Genomic DNA, 14281 nt, shown 5'->3' with positions numbered 1-14281 from the left:
AAAAAAGGTGTAAAGACATTTAAGATAGAAAGGGGGGAGATAATTGATAAACTAATCAAACTTAGAGAGGATAAAACCCCTGGCCCAGATGGATTGCATCTGTCCATATTAAAAGAAGTTAGGGAAGAGATAGCAGAGGCACTACTACATTATATATAAAAATTCATTCGAAAATTTAATAGTGCCAGAGGACTAGCGGACAGTTAATGTTATTCCTATATTGAAAAAGGGAGATAGAACAAGTCCAGGTTAGCTTAACATCGGTGGTAGGAAAGATAATGGAATCTTTACTCAAAGATGTAATCGAAAAACATCTAAAAAAAACAAAAATATCATTAAGAATAGTCAGCACAAATTTCAGAAGGGGAAGTCATGCTTGACCAACCTTATTGAATTCTTTGAAGAAGTAACAAAGAGTAGACAAGGATAATGTGGTAGATGTAATATATTTGGATTTTCAAAAGGCCTTTGTAAGGTACCGCATTGTAGACTCATAACTAAGGTCAGAGAATGTGGAGTCAGGGTACAGGTAGCAGAATGGATAGCAAGCTGGCTACAAAACAGAAAACAGAGAGTAGGAGTTAAGATTAGCTACTCAGACTGGTAAAAGGTTGTAAGTGGTGTTCCACAAGGATCGATGCTGAGTCCACTGTTGTTCACAATTTACATCAACGATTTGGACTCGGGAATCAGAAGTACAATTTCAAAATTTGCGGACGACACCAAATTGGGGGGCATGGTTAATACAAAGGAAGAATGTGTTAAAATGCAAGAAGACATTAATAAACTTGCAGAATGAGCATGTAATTAGCAAATGAATTTCAATATAGATAAGTGCGAGGTGGTGCATTTTGGTACGAAGAATAAGGAGGCCACATATTGCTTGGATAATAAGTCTTAATGGGGTAGAGGAGCAAAGGGATCTCGGGGTACGAATACATAAATCACTAAAAGTAGTGACATAGATTACTAAGGCCATAAAAAAGGAAAACCGAGCACTAGGGTTCATTCAAAGGGATAGAATTGAAAAGCAAAGAAGTTATGTTAAACTTGTATGGAACCTTGCTTAGACCACACTTGGAGTACTGTGCACAATTCTGGTCTCCATATTATAGAAAGGAAACAGAGACATTGGGTAAGGTGCACACAAGATTCACAAGGATGATACCAGAACTGAGACGATATTCTTATCAGGAATGACTAAAGAAGCTGGGGCTCTTATCTCTAGAAAAGAGAAAGCTGAGGGGTGACCTGATAGAGATCTCTAAGATAATGAAAGGGTTTGATAGGGTGGACGTAGAGAAAATGTTTCCACTTGTAGGGGAGTCCAAAACTAGAGGTCATCAATATAAAATAGTCATTAATAATCCAATAGGGAATTCAGGAGAAACTTCTTTACCCAAAGAGTGGTAAGAATGTGGAACCCGCTACCAAAAGGAGTAGTTGAGGCAAATAGCATAGATGTATTTAAGAGGAAGCTAGATAAGGGGTAGATGAATTAGGGAGAGAAGAGGTTCGTGTGCAGTATAAACGCTGGCATAGACCAGTTGGGCCAAATGGCCTGATTTTGTGCTGTAGACTCAATGTAACTCAATTGTACAATTAAGTATACATTCACCGAGATATTTTATGAGATCATTGTATATTTAAATGTACAATCGCACACATTTTATGAAAGTGTACATTCTTATACATAGCTGATGGAATCACTGTATCACTGCATGTGTCTGCGGAAGGAATATGCATGAGATTGTTTGAACTAGGAGCACTGCAGGTTGGGAGGGTCGAGGCACCTTGTTTGCTCCTGGATTCTGGGTTGAGGTGCGGCCCTGATTACAGTGGTCCTATTAGTTTGTGTTGAGTGAGTCTCCAAGAACTGGCCACAGACTACTTGATATTTCCCCAATTCCAGGCAAATGCTAAACATTACATTTCTGATTGGCAGATGTCCCACGTGTTTGTTATGGGTGGGACTGCATTCTGCCATGGGCGGGGGGGGCGGTGGGGGGCAGGGATACAGGATGTATCTTCTTGCAGCTAAGAGTTGTGCTGGTCTGTGTTTTGCAGGGATCCCCTCTCTCTAGTGGACAGGCCCAAAGGAGCAGTGAGCTGGGCCTTCCGGAATCATGCTACCAGTCATGTTCCTACTGATCTCTCGCACTGCCGAATGACAGGGTATGGAATATGTGGAGGAGAGTGCCCTACTGTTTGCAGCCCCTCCAGTTGTCTGGGAACGGAAGGATGCAATTTGTGGAGTGCAGTATGCACAATGTGTTATTTCAAATTGACAACTCCTGCATTTTGCTACATTCACGTTTACGGTGTGTCTCCATACCTTTTGCCATTCCTACTCCTCCCAGTCAGCCTGGGTCACACATTCCCCGGCTTCATTCAGGCCTTCTGTTACATCCTTGGTCAGGGAGACAAGAATAGCACACAGAGTAAAGATGAATGCCTCAAGAGGCTGTTGGGGAATGGAGGAAAAATTCCAAGCAGGTTGGCTTATGCCGAGTTCTGAGATGTATTGCAGACTTCTAGCGGTAGTGCTTCATTTAGAGATAGTGATGTTGTTGAGGTAAAATTTGTCAACTAACTTGTAAAAGAGCATAATCTGGCCCTCATGGAGGAGTTAATGTAGTGATCTCTTTGTCATGCCAGGCTCTGCATCCAGCTGATATAAACATCCTGGGAGCTCCTCATTATGCCATGCAAGGGAGAGAGCCGATTCACCTGACTCCAGAATGACAAAGTCCTGGTGACAACAGAGTGCTTCTGACTCTCTGTTGGTCTCTTATGAATGGTGGGCTGTGTAGGGAAATTCAGAGGGAGATCCTGGCTTTCATTCCCAGCGGCTTGGGTTATGATAGGGGTCTGGAGACCATTGCAGGGAAGCGGTTACTGTGTTCCTTACTTCTGATTATCATCAGCTAGAAGCCTTGAGATCTGCTGTACCACAGGTGATGATTCGTGTCAGGCGGTCTTTGCTATGCAAGATACTAATAGCTTAATCAACACAGAGAGCCAGATGATTCAAAAATCAAGTTTTCTTCAGCGCATATGGAGTCATGAGCATGAACACCAATTCCTCAGTCTGAATCTTGTGATTTTATCCCAATTTATTTTTGCTACAGTCTACATACTTGAAATTTCACAAAAAAATGATTAACAAAATATCTATGAAGTAATTTTAGCAACTTTACTCACTACAGGGTGTGCCCAGTCTTTGTATTCCCAACCAAGAGTCAATGCTGGCATTACATTCAAGCAACATTTGTGCTGCCTGCGCTCTGCCCAGTCTCTCCTATTGAGGTGTAGGAACACAGAATAGTTTCTATGATTTGAAAAGCCGATACTGAAAAGCCAGAGAAAACCAAACCCTGAGAGGCTCGGCAATAAATGACCTGAATTTTACTTTATTTATGACTGATTACAACACTAAAATCATTGAACTGTGGAAACATGCCTTGATTGAAAACGTCCAAATTGGTTCAGTCCTGAGGAAAGCCCTTTGGCAACAGATGGTCACAGCTCACGATAACAGCTTTTGGAACCCAAAAGTCTAATACTGACAAATTTGCATGTGGAATCTGACAAGATGCTGGCTCAATACAATGCGATGAAATCAAATATTTTAAAATTATATTTGTTCATGTAAGTCTGTAATTAGATCAATGCACTGTGAATCTTTTAAAAATTAAGTCATTTCTGCTGTTTCTCAAAAAATGTCTTTTGTCTTGATGTAAGTTTAAGTAATTCATTACTGCTGTCTGGAGTAGATGTTGTGATTTGAAGAAAATCTTAATTTGTGGTGTTGCCTGTGCACAGGTTCAGGCCAAAATTATTTTACTAATACCTCAGACGATGCATGCAAGTTTGCCACTGCAAGAAAAAGACAGAACTGCTAGCTATAATGGCTGACCCATCTGGGAATCCTGCTGGGAAAATGGTTGTTGTCTCAAAATGAATACCTGTGATACAAAAGACTTGCTTTGTTTGGGGCAGTGGGGTATTCAAAAAAACCTGGTCTTCACTTCAAAGGAAATGAGGGACAGGAGGTCTAGGCTATTTAGTTCACTTTTTTCAACCATAGACATGGAACTCTGTAGAGGCTGTGGTCTGGTCTATGTAAGAGATGTCAATAACTAGAAGGAAAAAAGAAAGACTAGATGGAAAGCAGACAATGAGAGACTAAACAGAGATGAGTTTGTGCACAAAAAGGTAAGATAAGTCAAAACAGAACCCAGTTCACTTGAGAGAGGCCATGTAGTTGTTGTGACCAGTTAATTCAGCAATGCTAGTTCTCAAAGTACAAGAAATATGAGGGCATGATTCCGTGACCCCACATTCCTAGTAGGAAGCCATGCTCCCAAGGAGCGCAGATTGGAGAAGTCGCCCTATCTTCAATCCATGCTCCCTGCAAACGAAGGCTGTCCACTTGGATTGTGGGATTGCAAAATCAGTCCTACAAGTACGTGCATAGGATAATCTAGAAGAAACAGAAGAATACACATGATGATCCAGTAACAAAGGTAAATTATAGAGGGCATAACCAGTCCATCACAGAGAGAGGGAACTAGCTCATGGCAGAAGCAGATTCAACTTTGACCTCATAGTACAACTACTAACTGAGGTGGAAGCCTTTTTATTAATGCCACTAGCAAGATTTCCATCAATGATCCTAGTATACAAGCTACAAAAGACTAGATGCAAGGGCAAAATCTACGATCCCAGTGAAAATGTCTCCAAGACCACTAGCGCACTTACGGAGTTAACCATGCCAAATTCAGTGTAATAATTTACATATGCTTCTCGTGCAGATTGAGCCTTGTGCAGGGGCCCAATGAGCAGGGTGACCTGGTGAATCCAGAGCACGCAGCCCTTGAAGTACTGCTGCTCAAAATTAAAGAGATTTGATCGTTTGAGGGCAAGTGACCGCAAAGAGGGGGATAAAAATGTTGAAACTATTTTCAAGGCTCAAAAACAGTCACAGCAATTTTCAGCCTTCACAAAGACTATTTGGGAAGGGTGGGGATGGAGAATTGACGAGTGAAGTTGAAAGAACAGAGAATGCAACATGGAAGCACAAAACAGAGTCTATAGGCAAGTGATAAAGTGGCACTGCTCGCGGCCCCATTTTCAATTGCTGTCGATATGGACATTCTGCTGCATATGCTAGGTGCGAGGAGGTTTCATCTATTCTATACTCCCCAGAAGACGGCAAGGCACCATGCCTGGCAGGAGGTGACAGCCAGACTGAACATTGTCCACTGTACCTGCAAGACCTGGAAACAGATGTGGGAGATGGCGGCATAGTTCAATGAATCTGCAACGTAAGATTAACCAATGGTACCAAGTACCAGGTAGATGGCACATGCCATAAAATGTAGCCTGTCAACCTGTTCCAAGTTTTTCTGCTCGCTCATGCCGACTCCTATTCCAATGTTCGTGCAACCTTTCATTACTCTATTGAACTTCATTGGCTGTAAAGCACTTTGGGACGTCCTGAGGTTGTGAAAGGCGCTATATAAGTGCAAGTTCTTTCTTTCTTTATTCATGCATACTCAAACTTCAGCAGGGCGTACAGTCAAAATGCAACATACGACGCCTTATCACATTCACATCTCCCAAGGACTTCAGGTTGGCAGTTATCAGTAACCCCCTGCACTTGGGAAATGCATCAATATTGTTGACATTAGGCATGCATGTCAATGATATTTCGTGAGGAAGATAAAAGTGCTGGCTATGCTGACCAATGAATCAGACACCTTTTTGACCTATACAGTACCTGATAATGCAGTGCTATTTCTGGCTAGCACTGCAATGCTAGGTACTATATAGAATGAGCCACAGGCACAATTGAGGCCAGTGTTAATCTTGCTAATGCCACCCTATGTTGATTGCTGCAAGTGTCCTTGCTGCAGATTAAAATGCTCTATCCTGTTGTTCTGTAGCAATCTGAGGCAACTGTCATAGGTCACTGGCAGGTAGGTAAACCTAGGTCTGCAGAATGGCCTGGGGCCTGCTAATCTCTATGTTTCCTTTTTTCATTGTGTACCATCTCCACCATGAAATATTGTATTCAAGGTGCTTTAAGAACTAATTTATCTTGAGGATGAAGAAAAAATTATAACTTTTTTCAAAAATTAATTACAAATTTCAGAAACATAGAAAAAAGGTCTAACAAAAAAACTTCACTGTAAAGATACTCTAAAACATTACCAAAAAAAACCTACCCAAGGCTATTTAAAAGCTGCTTTATACATAGAGCTTCCCTTGCACAAATGGATCCACAAAGTGAAAAATTAGCAAACCTGATACAAACACCACTGAATTGTGCTAAGTGTACAGTTAAATACTTTTGCATTAAATCTGAGGCCTCAATAAGATGTGTGCAGGAAATGGACACAAGCATGTCAGCTCAAGCAAACACAAAACCCCAGAACTACAGGCCAGAAAGAAATTGGTGCAGGGCCTGCTCTCCTAATGCAGTGCCTCCTTTGCGCCAGCACTGTGGAATTGACTCTAATGTAATTCTTTAAACTGATGCTGAACGGAGTGATGTTATATTAAATTGAACCCAGCTAAGGTTGTAATACTGTAATGCTGAATTGGGTTATGTCTTGTCACGTTGAACCCCGCTAATGCTGTGCTGTTGTAATGCCAAAACTAAGATACTGTACAGTTTAGGATGATTACTATGATAACCATATTATCTTTGTTTGTGTCGAGTTAGGAAATTATTGATTTCTTGATCTCTGGTAAGTGGACAGTTAAATGGTTTTCAACACTGCACTTTACTCAGGCTGATGGCAGAATATTTTCTTAATGTTATTCAAGCTGGTCTAAACTTGAGAAAGTAGAAACAAACTAAATGCAGCATTATACATTAAAACCTAGACATACAAAGGTGAGTTCTGATAGGTTTCCTACGATAACTGTGAACATCTTAATCTTGGTATTTTACTCAGTTTACAATAATGGCTGCCAGGGTGGCTCAGGTTCAAGTCGCATATTATTATCCTAACGAGATCTAAAGAAAATTCCTGAAATGGGAGCCCTTCTCCTAATGCATTCCTCCTTTTTTTCCTTCATGCCCTTGCCTCTCCCTATCTCTGTAACCTCCTTCAGCCTTACAACACCCCAGAACTCTCCATTCCTCTGACTCTGGCCTCTTGTGCATTCCCCTCCTTGTCTCAACTATGAATTTTCCCCTCAATTTCCACATCAGTGTGCTGCTGTGCAGTAATGCTACAAAATTGATTGAGAATGCCAAATATCATTTATAGAAGACCCTCACAGCTGGCAAAGAGAGATCATTTTCAGCCTATCTGTCTAAACTGGATTGAAACCCTGGCCAAAGAAATTAAATGCCAATGCCAGTATGTTGAGACATACTGTAGAGTGGAGGGAGTTTTCCTCTTCATTTGATTATGCCATATCTCACCTGGGAATCCTGGCACTAGGCTGTATAGCAGGATAATCCATTCTTCAGTATATGGGCAGCTTTGTCAAGATGGGAAGATGGCTGCTTTGGTTCCCATAATGACCTTATCACTAACCCAAACAGTAGTCATCTTAAAGAGCCAAAAACTACTATGCCAGCCAGTCGCACCTTTATAACATCTAGTAAATTTAATTAGTTTCAATGGGGAATAATGCTTCTAATCAACATCTATATGATCCATAATAGTCTTGAGTGTGGTATGTGGGAACGTGTTTGCCACACTTGCAAAGTCTCCATCACACCTAAATGGTTCAAATAACCATCTCTTAAGTTAATTATACTGATTTGCTCAAATATAGACAACTAGGAAAACCTATCAATTTAAAGCACCAGTCAGGTAGGAAAGGCTAATAACTACAAACCACCAATCCAAAAAAGACCAACCAACCAAATTACTCAACTGATAACTTTGAAAAAAAATCAGGAACAGCAAACCAAACCAATTCACAAACTATTTTTCAATTTCTTACAGTGGTCATGTTGTTTCCTCAAATAGATGATTATAAATAAAGGGAAAAATACACTTTATACCAACACTTTATAACAACAGAGAAACTTAAATCAGTGGTTAAAATATTTAACTTACGCAAGTCCTTCGCAAATCTATCCAATCTGAGCTAGTTTTCTTCCACTGAACCTTCCCTGATTATTTTTCTGGCCTCCACAAGTACGGCCTCCCAGGTGTGTCAGACCACTCCCTCAGCTCCTAAATCCAAGCCCCAAACTGACCGCTCCCTCCTATATGCCAACCCAGGACTTCCCACTGACCCTCAGCCCCAACCTCACTTTTTCTCTAACTTACGCATGTTTCGGAATACCCTGACCCCATCCAATCCCAGCAGACAAGTTGGCTTCCATCTTGCTGCAAATCCTTTGTTTTAACAAATGTAAGAAATTCACTACATTAGCAAAGAAGAATGTGTGAGAACCATACTGGGAGATTGGAAAACAGAGACAAGCGCATAAATAATGATAAACAGAAAAACAGTCAGACACAGAGAGATACAGCCACCATGATGACAAAAATATCTGACAGCCATACAGAAAGAAAAAGCAAAAGAAAGTGGAAAACAAAGGTACAGAGAGGGACATGGAAAGAATCAGTGTGTGAGAGAAGCAAAGAAACAGGGGCAGAGAATTTATTTTGTACCTGAGAAACACCATAGGGCATCAAGTATCTATACAATTAAAATTTTGGTGTGTAAGCATCTATAAGCATCACCATTCCAAAGCATAACATGTCTGTAGGACAAGAAAATTTCAATTGTTCCAAATAACTACTTAACTGTTAAGTGACCAAATATCTGATTGACTAAGTGTGAATGAATCAAAAGTTGCAAAAAGTAACTACGAGGAACAAGTAATAGAAACCCAAGCAATCAACTATCTGAATTTTATCTTCAAACCATTCAGGAACCAACAAATATCACAAAAGGATCAAACAGCATAATTTCTCCACACCGTTTAGCCATATTTTTCTTCTTCACTCTGGTCACTCTATATAGATGGAAATAATATTCACGACATTGGAAACACATAAAATACACAATTCTGCAAAATAAATCACTAAACTCATCCATAAAATTAGTTATTTAACATTAGAATGCCTGCATAAATTTCACCCCCCCCCCCAACCAACAAAAGCCTGCCTTTTTGTCAGGAGCCTGGGGTTCAAGATGGAATTTTTATCCGGCCCTTAGGTGCTGGGAATTTCCAGCTACTCTGATGAAATTTGTGCATGAGAGAGAAGAATAATGGGAATTGTCATTTTCACCCTGTCCCTGGGGAGCTACAATATCCAACATGCACCACAACTCATGTCATATAACAACCAGGTAGGAAAAGACCAGACAGTAATCGAATCAGTGGGCAAATTTTGTGGCAGAGAAAGTAGCAGTTTTCACATGACTCCTTTAGAACAATACCTAGGGTGCATCATCTCAACCTGTGTCACGTGACAACCAGGAGAACATTTATTGAAAACTGCAAAGGCAGTGATGGTGGGGGAAAAAAAAATTTGAAATTTAAAGGTCAGGGGTTTTCCACTTCTGTGCTCACCAGCCTGCGATTTTCTGCCCATTAAAGTGAATGGATGAAAAATTGAGGGCTGGAGAGTGCAAAGCAAGAAATCTCAAGCACAATGTTTAAACAGGTTTATAATGGCTGTTTTATACAGTCTAAATCATTAAATAAAAATTATGAGCTGAAGGTGTTACTTCGGATGAGGGTTTTTTTTAAGTTGCTGAGGGGGACTGATGTTGGTACCGTGGCAGAGGTAGATGTTTTCATGCTGATTTTGGACACTGCAGCAAAAGCCCATCTGTCAGCCAGACCTTGATCGTATGAATGACCACTTGTTCAAGTGCTGGACAGTGGAGATTCAACAGTGGAAATAGCTTCCCTGCAAAGTACCACACCAATGACAGCTTCAACAAGAACTACAAATGTACCAGGGGAAGGAGCAGAAAAGATAATTTATGATCATGTAAGTTTTTGTGGCGAGACAGAGGAAGAATCAACAAATAAATGAAGAACCTGCATTTTAAGCAAATACTGCAAGGGGAAGGGAGGGGGAAACAAAATAAATATATTTTATAATTAAACAACTGCGAATAAGAGGTTTTGGAAAAAGAACAACAAAGTTACTTGCATCTTAAGCGAGTTTTGTAAAACGGTAGGGAAAAGGCATTACAAATATATCAAAAGACCTCTATCTTTCAGTATCAGCAAGGCATACAATGTTTTTACATCCTGTCAGTCCTGTTAATATATTGCTTCAGTAAATTTTATTAGTTATCTTGGATAAACCACTGCAGTAGGATCTTAGTAAACATCAGAAACCACACTCCAGGACCCAGGTTACTTGTGAGCAATGCCATGGGAGATTTATTATTATGTAACAACGCTGTTACAATTTGGACTTCTTCCCAATATTCGCTATTCATGTTCAGTGCAAAAGTCAACTTCCATAGGTAAGCCTGCATTTTCTATACACTGAAACTTAATCTTATGCATGAAGTATACATATTAGCATGCTGCAGGGTGAACAATTTATCTGGATTAAACACCCAAAATAATACAGCCTCACCATATACTGCTGATTTCTCCCAAAAATGGAAAAACACTATCCTGACAGATTGTTTAGATCAGGCTAAAACTAATTACAATTTATTGTAAGACATAAACTTTTACAGAAGCAAGAATAAATCCATACATAAAAATAATATAGTTCTTCATTCTTATTGGTGCTGAGTCCAGCATAATAAATTGTTTCAAGAGTTTTAGTATCCTTTGGTAATTTTATGTACAACACACCTTGGCCAGCATGGAGTTCCACCTTGCCACTGTGACTTAAATACTTGACCCACCCACCACAGTGAAAGTATGCAGCTTATAGTCATAAAAATACAATAAGGTAATGGCTGCCATAACAAATACAATATTCTATTTTACATAAATTGGAAAGCATCCTTGACTTTGTTTTTGGGGGTGGGGAGTAAAAGAGAAAATTAATTTTAAAACATCATTTTTGACTCCACTGAGAACATCTTATTAGGTAGTTTTTCAAATAATTAAGCGCAACATCATCACTCTTGTTACAATATTACCAATGTTCAGATTCTGCAAGTACAGTTCCCTTCTTCAAGAAACTCAACATTTACAGTAAGAAGAATGAACTTAGATAGCACCTTAACTTGTCCTCAGGCCGTCCCAGTGTGCTACACAGCAGCCAATTTTCACACAGCAAGATCCCACGGACAACAAATTGGATGAATAACCAGTTAATGTGCTTTTGGTATTGTTAATTGAGGGAAGAATGTTGGCCAGGACACTGGGAAGACTCCCTGCTCTTCAAATTGAGTGCCATGTGATTTTTAACAGACAAGGCCTCAGTTTAATGCCTCATCTGAATAACAGCATCTCTGACAATGTAGCATTTCCTCAGGAAGTGTCAGCCTAGATTTTGTACTCATCCTGGAAGGAGCTTGAACACACAGTGTTCTGACTTGGAGGCAAGAAAACTACCAACTGAGCCAAGTTGACATCGTAGGGCAACTCTGTGATCCTGCACTTCCAGTGGGGAGCTACGTTCACAAGGAGAACAGGGCAAAAAATGAGGATTACATGTTGTATCTCATTCTACAGCTCTCTGTTTGGAGCCCTGGATTGTGGAATTGCCCTTTATAAGTAGCTATAAGGGTAACTCTCATGAAGGTCTATCTCCTCCTACTAAATTGTAGATTAAAATGAACAAGGATGAGCATTCCAAATTGCTTAACTGCACTATGTGGCTAGATGCAGTAAAAAATAATTTCACTATTTACATTTTAATTACATTATTGAAATTTAAACTCCAACCACCCATAACAGGATTCCATTTAGTTAGACTAATAGATGCTGTAGCTAGGAGTAATAAGGAACTAGCAGGTGGAATAAGGTGCTCAACACGAAAACGACAAGATTATGTTTTCTCAACGGTATATACAAGTGCAAATGCAAAATTAGGCATTGTCATGTATAAAAGCCACCAATTTGCATTTACAATATTTTGCTGTTTGTATTAATAGCCTGTGAATTTATGTGCATACCCTGCACACTCATTTCAAGAACAACCCATGGGGAAAATTGATTCATTCAGGCTCTGTCAAAGCACAACATCATCACTTCCATTTTAGTTTGCTCTTTAAAAACACTTATTTAATGGAAATAATAATCATTACAAGATTCCTACTTTAGCAGGGACATCAGTCAAAATTCACGTCTCTACCCCCCACCCTCCACAGATGGCTTTCAGCTGCTCCATCTGATCTGTGCATGTTTGCAGCTGCCAGATAGGGGGGAAAATGCTTTGTTGTGCATTCTCAGTGTCTCCCTCTCCTGCTTTAGGCTTGCTAGCCTCCTCCCATGAGCCTTGTAAATAGTCTGCATGCTGCCTATGTTAAAGTGCAACTAATTAGCAGAAGTGCAAGTATATTTTTGTTTCAGGACAAAAGGAACCAAATATCAAAACAGTAACACGGACATAAAATCTCACAAATCAATGGGACAGTAAACAAGATGTATTATCATCATACACTATAACATTTTGTGCTCAGATATTTGGTACAATGACACATTACAAAGCAAACTTTAAAATTTTACAATGCAAGTATTAAACAAATTAAATGGCAGAGTGAGAATTGAAAATAAATTAAGTCAGCATTCTTCGAAATAGATTACTTCATACTTTATAATAAAGCAAAATATTTAAGGCTTAGTTAACTATATACTGCGATCACCCATTACTACTTTCAACACTCAAAACTAATAAATAGATTTAACATAAAATTAGCACAATTTGATATTATACAAAATCGCACTAATGAAGGTAATATGCAATTATATGTATAGTGGATTTCCAACAAATATTCCTAATAAAGCATCTTATAACCTTATAGTATCCGTCATGTAATGGCAGATACTGTCTGTGTCTATATATTACCTTTAACTTTGAGCCTGCATCACACTGGCTTCACTGCCCTCAGTACTTTCATCACACAATAGCGAGAGCAAATAATTTCTTTTATATATATATAAACTAGGTACATTATAAAGATAAGTGGCAGAAATTTCAAGCCAGTAATTTTAAAACCGTAATTTAATCTCATGGGTTTTCTTGGGTTTATAAAATGATTGAGACTTTCTCATGCAGCTTATTACACCATCAAGAATGCTTGCCTGAATTGCCATTTTAAAATACACTCTACCCAGAAATACAGCGTGGCAGTTTCAACACAAAAACACCCCACGTCATTAATGGAGCATACTGCCTTGAATCACTGTCCGCCATCTAACATCAGGCCAGAGAGTAAAGGCAAATCATTCCAGTTTCCTCCTTGTAAATCAGTAGTAACAAAGCACAATGTTTATGCACCTCCAGTTTTTTTCATTATCTGCAGCAGGGACAGAAATATAGGATGATATAATGTCAGCTGTCACACATTACAACTGAGCTTTAAACAGCACTTCTGATTTAGTCACTGACTACACTATATCCAGGATGACTTGTGGTGCACTAAAAGCACCACGGTATCTTATGCCAGTAATGCAAACAGCAGCCATGACAGTATTATGGTGAACAGCACCGACACCCAAAGATACAGCATAGTAGCTCCCATACAAACCCACCACCCCCCCCCCCATCCCGGCATTACCAGCCATGGCAGCCACACAGAATAGTGTTCTGTATCATCTCAGTAATAACATCATTCATTTTAACCCACTAAACATGATAATATTACAGCAGTTTACAATTCATTGACTGTCTTGCTTGCACCACCAGGTTATCCTATAAAAAGCATTAAACAGAGTAAAAAAAAAATACACTGTGGAGATGCGAGCTTGGTCTCCACCCTACCCTATCTTTTGTTCAAGGTCTTCTCTTCTTCCATCAATATTTTTTCACACAGAAATTTACCTTTTCTTGCCTTGATGACTTCCAGTAGCACAAATTTTACACTAAGATTTTTACATATCCATTTTACGGTACAGCAGCTATTTGTTAAGCAGCAGCTATAGCAATGCAGTGGACTGCGCAAACACACTGCTGGTGCTGCTGCTTGCTAGAAAGATCTAACGTCATCACTTAGACAGGCATGCCCACAGCCACTCAGGCTCTGCAACTGCAATCAATGCCTGAGACCTTGGAATCCAAATGAGCTCAGAGCGAAGAGATCAGACCACGAATATGAGAAAGGCAGGCTAACACAAACAAAATATTTTACCCTGTGACTGCAT

At 39.6% G+C, this 14281-nt stretch overlaps 1 protein-coding gene across 7 annotated transcripts in view; it reads right to left on the bottom strand.

Moving 5' to 3' along the window:
- The window catches only part of rusc2 (RUN and SH3 domain containing 2), a 161683-nt gene that overhangs the window by 64187 nt on the left and 83215 nt on the right, over positions 1–14281 (bottom strand). The window contains exon 1 of one of the 7 annotated variants that reach the window (XM_067985514.1): positions 13962–14089. The exons of the other annotated variants lie outside the window; for them this stretch is intronic. The gene's annotated coding sequence lies outside the window, so the exon portion shown is untranslated. Of the gene's footprint in view, positions 1–13961; positions 14090–14281 lie in introns of those variants that run through there. 7 annotated transcript variants of the gene reach the window in all.

This window comes from Heptranchias perlo, chromosome 1 (genome assembly GCF_035084215.1).
Source record: "Heptranchias perlo isolate sHepPer1 chromosome 1, sHepPer1.hap1, whole genome shotgun sequence".
Lineage (NCBI taxonomy): Eukaryota > Metazoa > Chordata > Chondrichthyes > Hexanchiformes > Hexanchidae > Heptranchias > Heptranchias perlo.
Note: the sequence above shows the minus strand (reverse complement) of the source record. Positions and strands in the feature narration are given on the sequence as shown.